At 43.9% G+C, this 12,963-nt stretch overlaps 1 long non-coding RNA gene across 1 annotated transcript; it reads right to left on the bottom strand.

The window, feature by feature from the left end:
- Positions 1-3,359: 3,359 nt before the first annotated feature.
- Positions 3,360-8,162, bottom strand: LOC112928868 (uncharacterized). The gene is made up of 3 exons (XR_003236810.2): positions 7,887-8,162; positions 4,518-4,581; positions 3,360-4,206 (listed from the first exon to the last, which is right to left on the bottom strand). It is a non-coding gene; the product is annotated as an uncharacterized lncRNA (long non-coding RNA).
- Between the last annotated feature and the right edge of the window lie 4,801 nt (positions 8,163-12,963).

Here is a 12,963-nt window from a genome sequence, read left to right as displayed (position 1 = left end):
TAACTCTCTTCTTCTGCTGGGTGTAGGTTTTATTTGCTGTTCTTTCTTCAGTTTCTTTAGGGTCTAAGCACTATCGTTGCTGTGTGCCATAGGTTTGGGTATGTTGTGTTTTTGTTTTCAGCCATTCAAAGGATTTTTCTGATTTCACTTGTGATTTCTGGTTTGATCCACTGGTTATTTGGAATGTGTTGTGTAACTCCCAAGTATGTGTATATTTCCCAAATTTTCTTGTTATTGATTACCAATTTCATTCCATTTTTGTACGATTTCAAGCCTTGTAAATTTATTGAGTCTTGTTTTGTGACCTTACATATGGTCTATCTTGGAGAATATTCCATTTTGTAGTTGAGAGGAATGTGTGTTCTGCTTCTGGGGGGAATGTTCTGTAGATGTCTGCTAGGTCTACTAGGTTTACAGCATTGTTCAAGCCTTCTATTTCCTTGTTTATCTTCTGTCTGGCTGTCCCTGTTATTGAAAGTGAGGCATTGAGGTCACCAACTATCATTGCCAAATTGTCTGTTTCTCTCTTCAATTCTGTTAGTTTTTGTTTCATGCATTCTGGAAATCTATTTTAGGTGCATAAATGTTTATTGCTGTTATACTTTCTTGACTTCATGAACTTTTATCACTATAAAATGTCCTTCTTTGTCTCTAGTAACAGTTTGGGACTTAAAGTTTATTTTTTCTGATATTAGTATAGCCACTCCAGTTCTTTTTAAATTACTGTTGGCATGGTATATATTTTTCCATCGCTTTATTTTCAACCTATTTTTGTCTTTAAACCTAAAAGATGTCTCCTACAGAAGGTATGCAGTAGAATCTTTTTTAAATCCATTTTTCCAACATTTGCCTTTTAATTGGAGTTTTAATCTATTTACATTTAATATAATTACTGATAAGATGGGATTCATATCTGCTATGTTTCTATTTCCCTTATCTATGTCTTCTGTCTCTTTTGTTCCTCTGTTCCTCCATTATCTCCTTTTCTACATTAAATATTTCTCACATACTATTTTAATTCCATTGTCACTACTTTAACATTCTTTAAAATGTAGTTATTTTCTTACTGGTTGCCCTAGGGATCATAATTAACATCTTAATTTACAACTTAAATCACAACAATTTGGATTAATATCAACTTAATTTTAATAACCATACAAAAAATGTGCTCCTATATAGTTCCAATCTCTCCCCCATCCTTTGTGCTGTTATTAGTATACAAATTACATCATTATACATTTTATGTCAATTAACACAAATTTATAACTATTGCTTTAGGCAGTTCTTTTATATCAGATATGAGAAGACTTAAAAGTACATTAATAGTCTCTTTTATATTTACTTCTATAATTACCTATGTCAGTATTCTTTATTTTTTCATATGGATTCAAGTTGCTGCCTAGAATCTTCAATTCAGACTCAAGGACTCCTTTTAGTATTTCTTGTGGAGCAGATCTGTTTGAAACAAAATGACTCAGTTTTTGTTTTTCTGAGAATATTTTAACTTCTCTATCATTTTCAAAGGATAATTTGCTAGATTTAATTTTGCTTTATAGTCTTTTTTAAACATTATTTTATTATTATTATTATTATTATTATTATTATTATTATATTATTATTATTATTATTTTGAGAGAGAGAGAGAGCACATGAGCAGGGGGAGGAGAAGGAGAGGGAGAATCCCAAGTGGGCTCCACGCCCAGCACAGAACTCGATGCAGGGCTCAATCCCATGACCCTGAGATCACAACTTGAGCTGAAACCAAGAGTCAGACGTTCAACCAACTAAGCCATCCAATTGTCCCCTTGGTAACTTTTCTTTTGTCACTTTAAATATGTCATCCCACTGTTCTCTGGACACCACAGTTTCTGATGAAAATTCAGGTGTTAATCTTATTGAAGATCCTCTGTATGTAATGAGTTGCTTCTTTTTGCTGCTTTTAAGAGTCTCTCTTTGTTTTGGCTTTCAATAGTTTGATTATGATGTGGTTAGCTGTGACTCTGAGTGTATCCTAGTTCAAATTCATAGACCTTCTTGAATATGTAGATTAATGTTTTTCATCAAATTTGGGAAGTTTTTGGCCATGATTTCTTCAAATATTCTTCCCACCCCTTTTTTCTGCTCTCCTTCTGGGATTTTCAGTATGAATATGTTGCATGGAGTCCTACAGATCTCTGTTTATTCTTCTTCATTCTTTTCTTTTCTTTTTTTTCTGTCCTCTGACTGGAAGAGCTCAGTTGACCTATCTTCAAGCTTTATGATTCTTCCCTCTGCCTATTCAAATCTGTAATTGAGCCCCTCTACTATATTTTTCATTTCAATTATTGTACTTTTCAAATCCAAAACTTCTATTTGTTTCTTTCTCATAATTTCTGTCCCTACTTGATATTCTCTATTTGGCAAGGCATCATTCACGTACTTTCATTTAGTTTATACATGATATTTTTAGTCATTAAATATATTTTAAATGAATAATTAAAAGCCTTTATCTAGTAAATCCAATGTCTGGGCTTTCTCAGAGACAGATTCTATTGCCTTTGTCCCCTCCTGTATTTGGACCACAATTTCTTGTTTATTTGCAAGCCTTGTGTTTGTTTGTTTGTTTGTTTGTTTGTTTGTTTCTGAAAACTAGACATTTAACATAATACAATGTAGTTGACTCTGGAAATCAGAGTCTCCCCCCTCCCCAGGATCTGCTGTTCTTGCTGTTTATCATGGTTTCTGTTGGCTTTTCATTGGCTTTTCTGAACCAATTCTGTAAAGTCTTATTCTTTGTTATGTGACTAAAGTCTGCACAGTTGGCTTAGTGGCCAACTAATCACAGAGCAGAGATTTCCTTAAATGCCTAGAGCCAATAAATCTCCCAGTCTTTGATGGCTCTGTGCGCACTCCTTCAACACTCTGCCAGGCAGTTTACAACTCTGTCTTAGCCTCACTTCCGGCTCGAGCAGAGCCTCAAAGCTCTTCAAAGTTGAGAGCTTAGAGCCTTGTCAGATCTTTCCTGAGCACAGGCATAGCCCTAGACATGTGTACATCACTACATATGTGTACAGACTTCCAGATTCCTAACAATTTATCAGAGATTTCCAAAGCCCCTGTGGACATCTGATTTCCTAGATTTTTCTTCAAAACCTTTTGTTTGTGTATTATTTGCCCCAACTGTTATCCATCACCTCATGAGTACTCACTCTGTGCCAGACACTGTGCTGGGTACCTGGAGATGGAGTTCACACCATAGATAAGGAGATGGCATTACAGCTGGGTTTCTTTCTTTTTTTTTTTTTTTAATTTTTTTTATTTTTTTTTATTTTTTTAACTTTATTTATTTTTTTATTTATTATTTATGATAGTCACAGAGAGAGAGAGAGAGGCAGAGACACAGGCAGAGGGAGAAGCAGGCTCCATGCACCGGGAGCCCGATGTGGGATTCGATCCTGGGTCTCCAGGATTGCGCCCTGGGCCAAAGGCAGGCGCCAAACCGCTGCGCCACCCAGGGATCCCGACAGCTGGGTTTCATGAACAACATGGGCAGAGTAACAGTGGGAGGCTGGGAAAGTCCAAGGGAGAGAAATTCAATGAAGTTCGGGGTAGAGGCAGGCTTCGAGAAAAGGCAGCATCCTCCCTGAGCTTTAAGGGACAAATGGTCTTGCTAAGAATTGGTGGGGAGTAGTGGTCACGTGTTAGCCTGTTTAGGCTGCCATCATAACAAAATATCACAGATTTGGTGGCTTAAACAACACAAATTTACTTTCTCACCCTCCTGGAGACTAGAAGCCCAAGATCAAGGTATTAGCAGCTTGGTTTACTCTGAGGTACTCTCTTTCTGACTTGTACTCAGCCAGCTTACTGTGTCCTCACATGGCCTTTCCTTTGTACACACACACACACACACACACACACACTGTTTCTCTTCCTTTTCTTATAAGAACACCAATTCTTTTGGATCAAGGACCCATCTTATGACTTCATTTAACCTTAATTACTTTTTAGAGTCCCTATCTCCAAAGACAGTCACGTCGGGAGTTATGGCTTCAACATATGAATTTTGGGAGGATACAGTTCAGTCCATAGCAGATAATAATTCAACAAAAGTTTGGAAACGAGGGAACATTGACATGATTTGATTTATGTTTTCTGCTTCACTGATGAATTTCTCCTCCCAGCTCATCCTGGTTTTCTGAGTTGATGTGTCCTTGTTTCACTGTTCTGAAATAAAAGAATATACAGAAGTCTTTTAATTGCCTGTATTTATTTAAAAATACATCTAATGAAACTAAAGAATACTTTAAAGAAAGAAAAATATCACTGGGATAGACATAGATGACTACTAAAGCATTAAAGTATTTTAAGTTCCAAGGTACTTACATATACTAAAGGATTGTGCTCCTTTCCACAGTGTACACTTGTGATTAGGAAGCAACAACCCAGCTGGGACTACATTTCCCAGCCCTCCTTGCATCCAGATGGAGCCATGTGACACCCTCAGGCCAATCAAATGTGAGTGGAAATAGACTCACCTCCAGGCTAGGAAGTTAGGTCATGGCTCTTTACCCATCACTGAATGGAGAGGCTTCCAAAGCCCTAGAGAAGGGAATCACCATGAGCTGGAAGGAGACTGGGTCCCTGAATACCTGCATTGGACTTGCTATGAGCAAAAATTCACTTCTAGTTCATGAAGCCACTGAGGTTTCAGTTTCTTTTTTGTAACTACCTGATTCATCCTTAACTAATATAATCACCATAACCCCAAACTTGTTCTTTTTTTCACATATTTCCTTCTAGTTATTATTGGCACTGATTTATTTTTACATAGCTGGAGACATGGTTACAGATCATTTTTTATTTTTATTTTTTAAATGTATAGATTTTTTTTTAATTTTACCGGTTCATCTATTCATTTCATTTTTAGGGCCTAGATAATATTTCACTAAATAAGCATATCCCCAGTTGTGGAACATTTGGTTGTTTCCAATTGTTACTTGAAAGTATTATAAAGCACCTGTTAGTCTGACACTGGGCAAGGAAATATGCCAGACAAATGATCCAGCAAGATAACACTACAGATGTGGAAAAGAGGAGCAAACACCAGAAGAAAGGATATAGGCGAGGAGATAAAAGGAAGTGATTCCTATAATAAGCCCCTTAAGAATAGCTGCATTTGGAGAACAGGAATTCTCAATCCACACATGACAAGTCTCTTAAGTGTGGGACATGGGATTCAATCAGATATGGTCTCTCGGCTAATGTGACAGGTCATCAAATATTTATCACATTAGACCTTGAAGAGGCAAAGTTGACATAGAAAAAAGTTTTAGAACCAAAAGACTGGATTGAAATACACTTCCAAATGGAAGTGCCTTTATTCTCTAGGAGGCCTCTGTTTTGTCTCTACAGCAGGACTATATCACTTATATAGGTGAAAATGTTCAGTAAACTGTAAATTGGCAATGCATATGCATGCAGACAATATTTTGAAATATTGTTCAGCATACTTTCCCTCTAGGCAGTTCCTAGGTTTTCCATTTGAGTTTCAACACAAACTTCTGAATGTCCATGCCCGCCATTGTTTGAGCTCCAGCCTCGCCTTTGGTTTGTAAGCATCAGAGGCTGGAGAGAAATGGCTCTGGGGATTTCTAAAAACATGACAAATCTGGTTGGGGCTCCTGGGAGGCTCAGTCGATTGATTGCCCAACTGGTGATTTGACTCAGGTCATGATCTCACAATCATGAAATCAAGCCCCAAGCTGGGCTCTGCCCTCAGCAGGGAGTCTATTTTGGCCTTCTCCCTCTACCCCTCCCCACTGGTGTTCTTTCTCTCTAAAACAAATTAATTAATTTTTAAAAAGTGAAAACCTGAAATCTGGTGGACTAGGATATGAACTGTAGCAGAGAGAAGGATGTGTGCCAGTAGCACAGTTCTCCTGCACCCTGGGTGGCATGGGACAGGCTAAGAGAACTGGAGGAGGGGGCTGGGGTCTAAATGCTGGTGAGGTTCCTCTTCTCACCCAATGCCCTGGGTGCCACCTGGGATTTCCTGAATGGTTCCGGAGACCCAAAATTAGATAATACAAAATTGTTCCCCAATGGCACTCTGAGGGGAAAGAATCTTTTCTTTTTTAAAAAGACTTTATTTATTGGGCAGAGGGAGAAGCCGACTCCCTTTGAGCAAGGAGCCTAAGGGAGGTGGGGCGCAATTCCAGGACCCTCAGATCCTGACCTGAGCCAAATGCAGACACTTAACTGACTGAGCCACCCAGGCGCCCCAGAGGAGAAAGAGTCTTAAAGCACCATGACTGCACAACCATGGACAGAAGGGAGAACTCCTTATTCCTCAGGGCTTTGGAAACTGAAAACTCCCCTCACATCTGAATGCAGTGCAAGAGGACCTGTGCTGTGCTGGGTCCCTGACTAGGGCGCCAGGGCGAGGCTGCCAGTGGGCTCCCCAGCCTGGCAGGGCAGGAGGATGTAGGCCCTTCCCAGGATGAGCCCCCCATAAAAACTGGGTTGGGGTGAGGCATGTCAGAGCCTGCCAGTTTTCACCCCCCGGGCCAACCAGAGAGGACCCAGCACAGCAGAGGCTGGTGCCCTAGAACCTGTGCAGGAGACGGGAGGGGGTGAGAATGTAGAGCTGCCTCATGTGGGCACGAGCAATTCCTCCAATCTCCACCAGTTAGGGGTTTGAAACAAGTTCCCTCCCAATATCCAGAAAGTGATCATCCTTGCGTATCCGAGTTTGCCTGCAATATATGAAAATACGTGAATGCTGTCTTTCTTTGCAGAGTGCTTTGCAAATTGTAATGCAAATGTTTAGTATCACTGTTAATTGCTACAGTAGAGCTATATTCACTTACTCAGTAAATATTTGTTGTCTGCCAAACGTCAGGCACCAGTGAGGCTACTGAAGGTAGGGAAGGGAGCAAACCAGCAAAATCCCTGCCCCGGAGAGGTTCGGGTCTGGGGCGGTGGGCGCCAGCTAGGGAGGGTGCCAAGCATGTCAGCTGTTGGCAAGTGCTATGAGGAAAATAAGGCAGGGGGTGCCAAGGCCCGCAGGGAAGCCTTCCCTGAGCGGGTGTCCCCAGAGCCGAGGGACCAGGCTCCAGGCCTGTGAACCAGCCAGAGCCAGAGGCAGAGGTGCGGCAGGTGTGCGGCAGGAGCCCAGGCAGCCGGGCAGGAGTGGGGAGGAGGCCTTGTGGAAGAGAAGGGGATGGGGGCCGGTCCCGGGAGGGCGCCCCGGGGCGTGGGGGCCGCGGGAGGGCTTGGGGCCCAGGAGGCACAGGCGGGCAATGAAGTCAGGCAGTGGAGGGGGAGAGGAGCTGCGGCTCCTCCCCAGAGGGGCCTCTCCAGCGAGGAGCCGGCGGGCGGGAGAGTGTAGACACGTGCCCTCCCTCAGACCTCGGTGAATCCTCTCCTTGATCATCATATTTGGTCTCTCCGATTTATTACAGTCGGGGGCGGGGGGGGGGGGGGGGGTAGGAAACCAAAGATCCGGCAGGACTTCGCGGGGAGGGGGGCGGGAAGCGGGGAGGGGCCACCGTAATTTGTCCATTTTATAGCTCAGGACACACAAAAGACACTGGAAGATTTGCCCACGGTCATAAAGCAGAACAGTGGGGAGCAGGGCCAGATGTGAGGCCGCGTATTTCCAGCCCCGCCGCCCTCGCCCGACAGGTGCGGCCGCTGATGGGGGGCAGGGCCGGGGGGGGGGGGGGGGCTTCCCACCTGTGCAGGGGCCTGCGGGGGGAGGTGCAGTAGCAGCCCGGGGCACAGGCTCCTCTCCCTCTCCCTCTCTCCCTCTGTCTCTCTCCTCCACCCCCCACCTCTGTCTCCCTCCCCCTCCCCCCTCCCCCATTCTCCCTCCCTCCCCCCTCTCCCTCTCCCCTCCAGACCTGGAACGAGAACAGCGAACGTCAGGAGAGTCAGAAATAACAAACAAACGGCAATGAAGTGCTTTCCGGATGGCGGACGATGCTAACTGGCCTAGTGTAGCCGGGGAGGCGCGGCCCAAACGCCGACGGGAAGGCCTGGGTCGCCCCGGCTCCAGGTGCGCGGGGCCCGCGGGCCAGCCTGCACCTGCCGCGCCCAGCGGGACGGGCCCGAGCCTCTGGCTTCCGCTGGATCGCACCCCCCACCCTAACGGAGACACCACCACCGGCCCCCGGGGGGTGGGGGGGATAGATGGCCCGGGGGGGGGCAGGGGGAAGCGGTGGCCACCCCCCCCCCCCGCGCCCTCTCCTGCTCCCCAGGCTGACACCGCCCACGAAGCATCCCCCAGTGTATACACATCCCCGGAACGGCACGCTGCGGCCCCATCCGCTTTGCATTTCATTTGATTTTGTTGCCCTTCGCCAGTTGCTTTGCATCCCCCCCCCCCCACCTCCCTGACTCCTGCTGCCATCCCGGCTTTACACAGATCCCCGTCCTGACCCTTATTCTTTCTCCCTTCACGTCTCTGCCCTCAGCCAACTAATTTATTGATTGGCTTTTACCTAAGGCCAAATGAAGTTCTCCTTTATTGAGACAATTCCTCAAAGTCTGTAACTTGCACCGAACGACTTCACCCCTCGTTGGCTTTAATTAATGGAGAGCCACTCCCCAAGCGCCCCGGTCCCCGCCCGCGTCCCCGGGCCACCGCGCCGCGCATGCTAATTTCCTCCCACCCCACGGAGCCCCCAGCCACGGACACGGAGAATGGTTTCATCCCCCTCTTCACGCAGCGAGTCGTTGCCTCCATAAGCACCACACGCCCTGCCCTTAAGAGATGGATGGACTGGGATCTTGGGTGGCCCAGGGGTTGGGCGCCTTCCCTGGGCCCAGGGCGTGACCCTGGAGACCCTGGAGTCCCAGGATCGAGTCCTGCACCGGGGTCCCTGCAGGGAGCCTGCTTCTCCCTCTGCCTGTGTCTCTGCCATTCTCTCTCTCTCTCTCTCTCTCTCTCTCTCTGTGTGTCTCATGAGTAAATAAAGAAAATCTTACAAAAAAAAAAAAATGACATGGATGGACAGTGGATTTTGAGTCCCTTCTCTGTCCAACTGCACCAAGTAAAATCAAAAGATCACTGATACTCCGGCCGGAATTATTGTTTACCTAAGAGCTCCTTCTCTTTAAGATATTCAGGGGATTGAGTTTACACGGGTGGAGTGTAAACTAAATTTCTCACCACACCTTGCAGCTAGCCCCCTCTCTTTACTCGCCTTTGTCTCTGCCTGGGAGGCTACGCCTGAGGAATTTGAACACATTTCCCATGGGTGGGCCTCTTTGCCCCGTTGGAGACTTCCAAACCTCCGTCCTTTAAAATGAGTCTCAAAACGTGGGCAACACGTTTAAATCCCTTCATTTTACTAAAAGTCGTTGTAAAATTACCATTCTGAAGTAGTACATGACGGGTTTTTGCTCTCTTATTAATGAAAAGACTAAAGCCACAAAAGACTACAAGCTCACGAATTCTCTCTCGCGCTCATCTTACTCTCCCAAGTCACCAGCTTAAGAAAGAAGCAGGGCATTCTACCCAAAACTAGTGCAGGCTAACATGGAATAATTTGTTTTAAATCCCTTGAATGGCTAACGTATTCGCAGAGATCAAACATCCTTTTATATGAAAAAGTAATCAGGGAAAAGTCTGCTCCCCGCTCAATTTGCAATCACCCCACCTCTCTACACAGGTTACCTCTGTTTTGAGATTCTTAATGTATTCCTCCAAGTTTCTTCACACAAACCAAGTAAGTAGAATATAGATCCTTCTACTGCCCCCACCCACCACACACACCTTTATGTAAAAAGTAGCGCACTATATATACTGTTCTCCCCTGCTTTTTTCCACATAACGGTGTACCTTGGAGATCTTTCTTTACCTAAATAGAGATTGTGTGGATGCATCATCCATTTAAGCAGCCATCTGTTGATGGACTTGGATTGTCTCCAGTCTTTGGCGATGACGGTGCTGCAGTGAACAACCTGACACATACACCATCCTGGCCTGTGGGCTAGAAGATTTGTACACAAATTCCCAGAACTGAAACTCAGGGTCACAGGGATAGACCTTTAAAATTTTGATGGATATTGCCAAACAGCCTCCAGAAGGTGTGCACCAACCCACACACCCAGCAGCCATGCATACATATGCCTGTTTCCCCACACCTTCACCAATAAAATGTTATCAAATATGTTTTTCTCCCAATCTAATAAATGAAAAATGAAGGCTCCTTTTCTATTTGCATTACTCTAATTATGAAGGAGGCTCAGCACTTTTTCATAGGTTTAGGAGGAACTTGCATTTCCCTTATTATAAACTGCTTGTATCATTTGCCTATTTTTCTATTGAGTTTTGGGTTTCTGTTTTATTGTTATCGATTTCTAGGAGCTCTTTACATATTCAGGAGGTTAGTCCTTTGCTACAGTGTGAATGATATGAATTACCATTTATCTGTTCGGTTTTTGGTTGTACTTTGGCTTTGCTTGGTAGGATTTTTGTTTGCTTTCTTTTATTGTATGGGGTGGTTGTGGTTGTGCCATACAGGAGGCTTTTATTATTGTGTAGTTGAATTTATGGGTGTTTTCTTGTTTTTGGGTCACAGAAAGAGTTTCTCTACTCCAAAGTTAAAAAGGAGTTCTCCTATTTTTCTTCTGGTAAATTTATGGTTTCCTGTTTTACGTATAAATCTTTGACTCATTTAGAATTTATCCTGATGTACGATGTAGAGTTTAGATCATTTATTTACTTTTCCAGATGGCTACTCTCCTGTCTCATCAGGTGACAAGCATTTTTGCTGCGTCATCCAAAAAGGAAACAAGTCATTACTGTCAGAGGCTTTTTTTTTTTTTTTTTGGAGTTCAATTTGCCAACATATAGCATAACACCCAGTGCTCATCCCATCAAGCGCCCCCCTCAGTGCCTGTCACCCAGTCACCCTTGTCAGATGTTTTGTTTTTCATCCAAACACATAGAGACTTGAGGATCAATCCCTGAAGCATTCTCTTAGCTGTTTCCCCGCATCTCTGTCACTATCCGAACCTTGGGACTTCCTAGTCATTGTGTTTGTCAAGTCCATCTTTCCAGTCACCCGGCCAGTTTTGCCTTTTGTCTTTTTAATTAAGCTTTTTCTTGAAGCATGGCACCCGTACAGACAGGCACACAGGTCTCACAAAGTGAACACCTCAGATAACCACCCCGCTGGAGATCTAGGACATCACAGCACCCCAGAGTCTCTCAGTACTCCTTCCCAGTGTCTTGGCCACCCCCCACCCAAGGGTAACAGCTCAGGATTTCTGTCACCACAGGTTGGTCTGCTTGTTGTTAAGGTGAGTATCACTTTAACACATTTACTCTTTTGCCTCTTTTTTTCTCTTGCATTGTGCTTATGAGAGTCAAAGGTGTAGTTCTTCCTTTGTTCTTAGTGCTGTGTGTATGGTTGTGTGAATGTAACACGATGCATTTCTCCATTCTCACGCTGACATTCACATTGTTTCCAGTCCAGGACCATCACGAGGACCCATGTTATCCACATTCTTGTCATGTCTTTTGATGCATCTATGTGAGCTCTACTGGGTAAATACCTCAGTGTGAGAGCCCTGCATTAAGATATGCAGATGGTTAGCTCTGGTCTCTACAGCTAAGCAAACTCAATTCAACAAAAATGTGGTCAGTTAAATCCACAGTTAAATGTAGTCGGTTAATTTCTTGGTTCCCCACTGTGATCAAATACTTTAAATTATGTCTCTAGCTACTCCCCCTAACCCTGAGATGGCATTCTCTTATTGCCCCCATTTTGTAGCTGATGAGGCTGAGGAGCATCACATTCTCTCAGTTGGGAATTTTTACTGATGAATTGTAAAACGCTGAAGCTGTCATGTTTAATAAAGCTATTTATCTACTCACCAATTTGGGTTTCACTCCTGTGTTTTTAAAACAGTTTTTAGAACAGGGATGGGTTTTATTTATGAATACAAGAAGAAATTGCTAAGCATTAAGAGAGTGAGTGATGTAATTCAAGACAATATGTGTTATACTTATGTTGTCAGTTAAATTCCAGTGAGTTTTTATGTCTACAGGTGGTTGAGTAAGAAGCATAAACATGTAAGAGGTCATGAGTGTCTATTCATTCACTCATTCATTCATTCATTCATATTTTCCAACAACCTTACTGAGCTCCTACTGTGTGTCAGAACTGGAACAAAGCTTGGGTAAAGTGATAAAGTAAAATGTGGTCAAAGATCGCAAATGTCCTAGACATTGAAAGCTAAGATTCCACAGGTTCCACTGAACCGAAGCAAAAAAAAAAAATCAAAGTCATCTGACATGTACTATCAAAGACTATACACAAATCACTATTGGAATAAAGGAGGGAATTGGAGACGGCTTCCCAGAGATAGGACATTTGGGCTGGCCTTTAAAGGATAAAGAGGAGTTCTCTAGACAGATGAATAAAGGTAAGGGCTCATTAAAAAGGCACAAGTTGGGATCCCTGGGGGGCGCAGCGGTTTGGCGCCTGCCTTTGGCCCGGGGCGCGATCCTGGAGACCCGGGATCGAATCCCACGTCGGGCTCCCGGTGCATGGAGCCTGCTTCTCCCTCTGCCTATGTCTCTGCTTCTCTCTCTCTCACTGTGTGCCTATCATAAATAAATAAAATTTAAAAAATAAATAAATAAATAAAAAGGCACAAGTTGCAAAAAAAAATGATAATTGATGTGCGGTTCAAGGTACACAAAGGGAGGAAGTGAGACATGACAGTGAGTGACATGTTGGTCAAGTCAGAGAGATCCCTGAATGCCACACCAAGGATTTTGATTTTATTCTATATGTACTTGGGGCCAGGGTCATGGCTCAAAGAGATTGGCAACAATGTAGAAAATGTACAATTTTGTACAATTTAAATGCTAAATTGACATTCTTTAATAACAAAATTCTATTTGAGGCATTGAGGAGATCCTCATCAGAATTCCTAGTTTCCAGCTTTATACCTGAGGGG

This window comes from Vulpes vulpes, chromosome 15 (assembly GCF_048418805.1).
Source record: "Vulpes vulpes isolate BD-2025 chromosome 15, VulVul3, whole genome shotgun sequence".
Classification (NCBI taxonomy): Eukaryota; Metazoa; Chordata; class Mammalia; order Carnivora; family Canidae; genus Vulpes; species Vulpes vulpes.
This window is presented reverse-complemented; position numbering and strand designations above follow the sequence as displayed.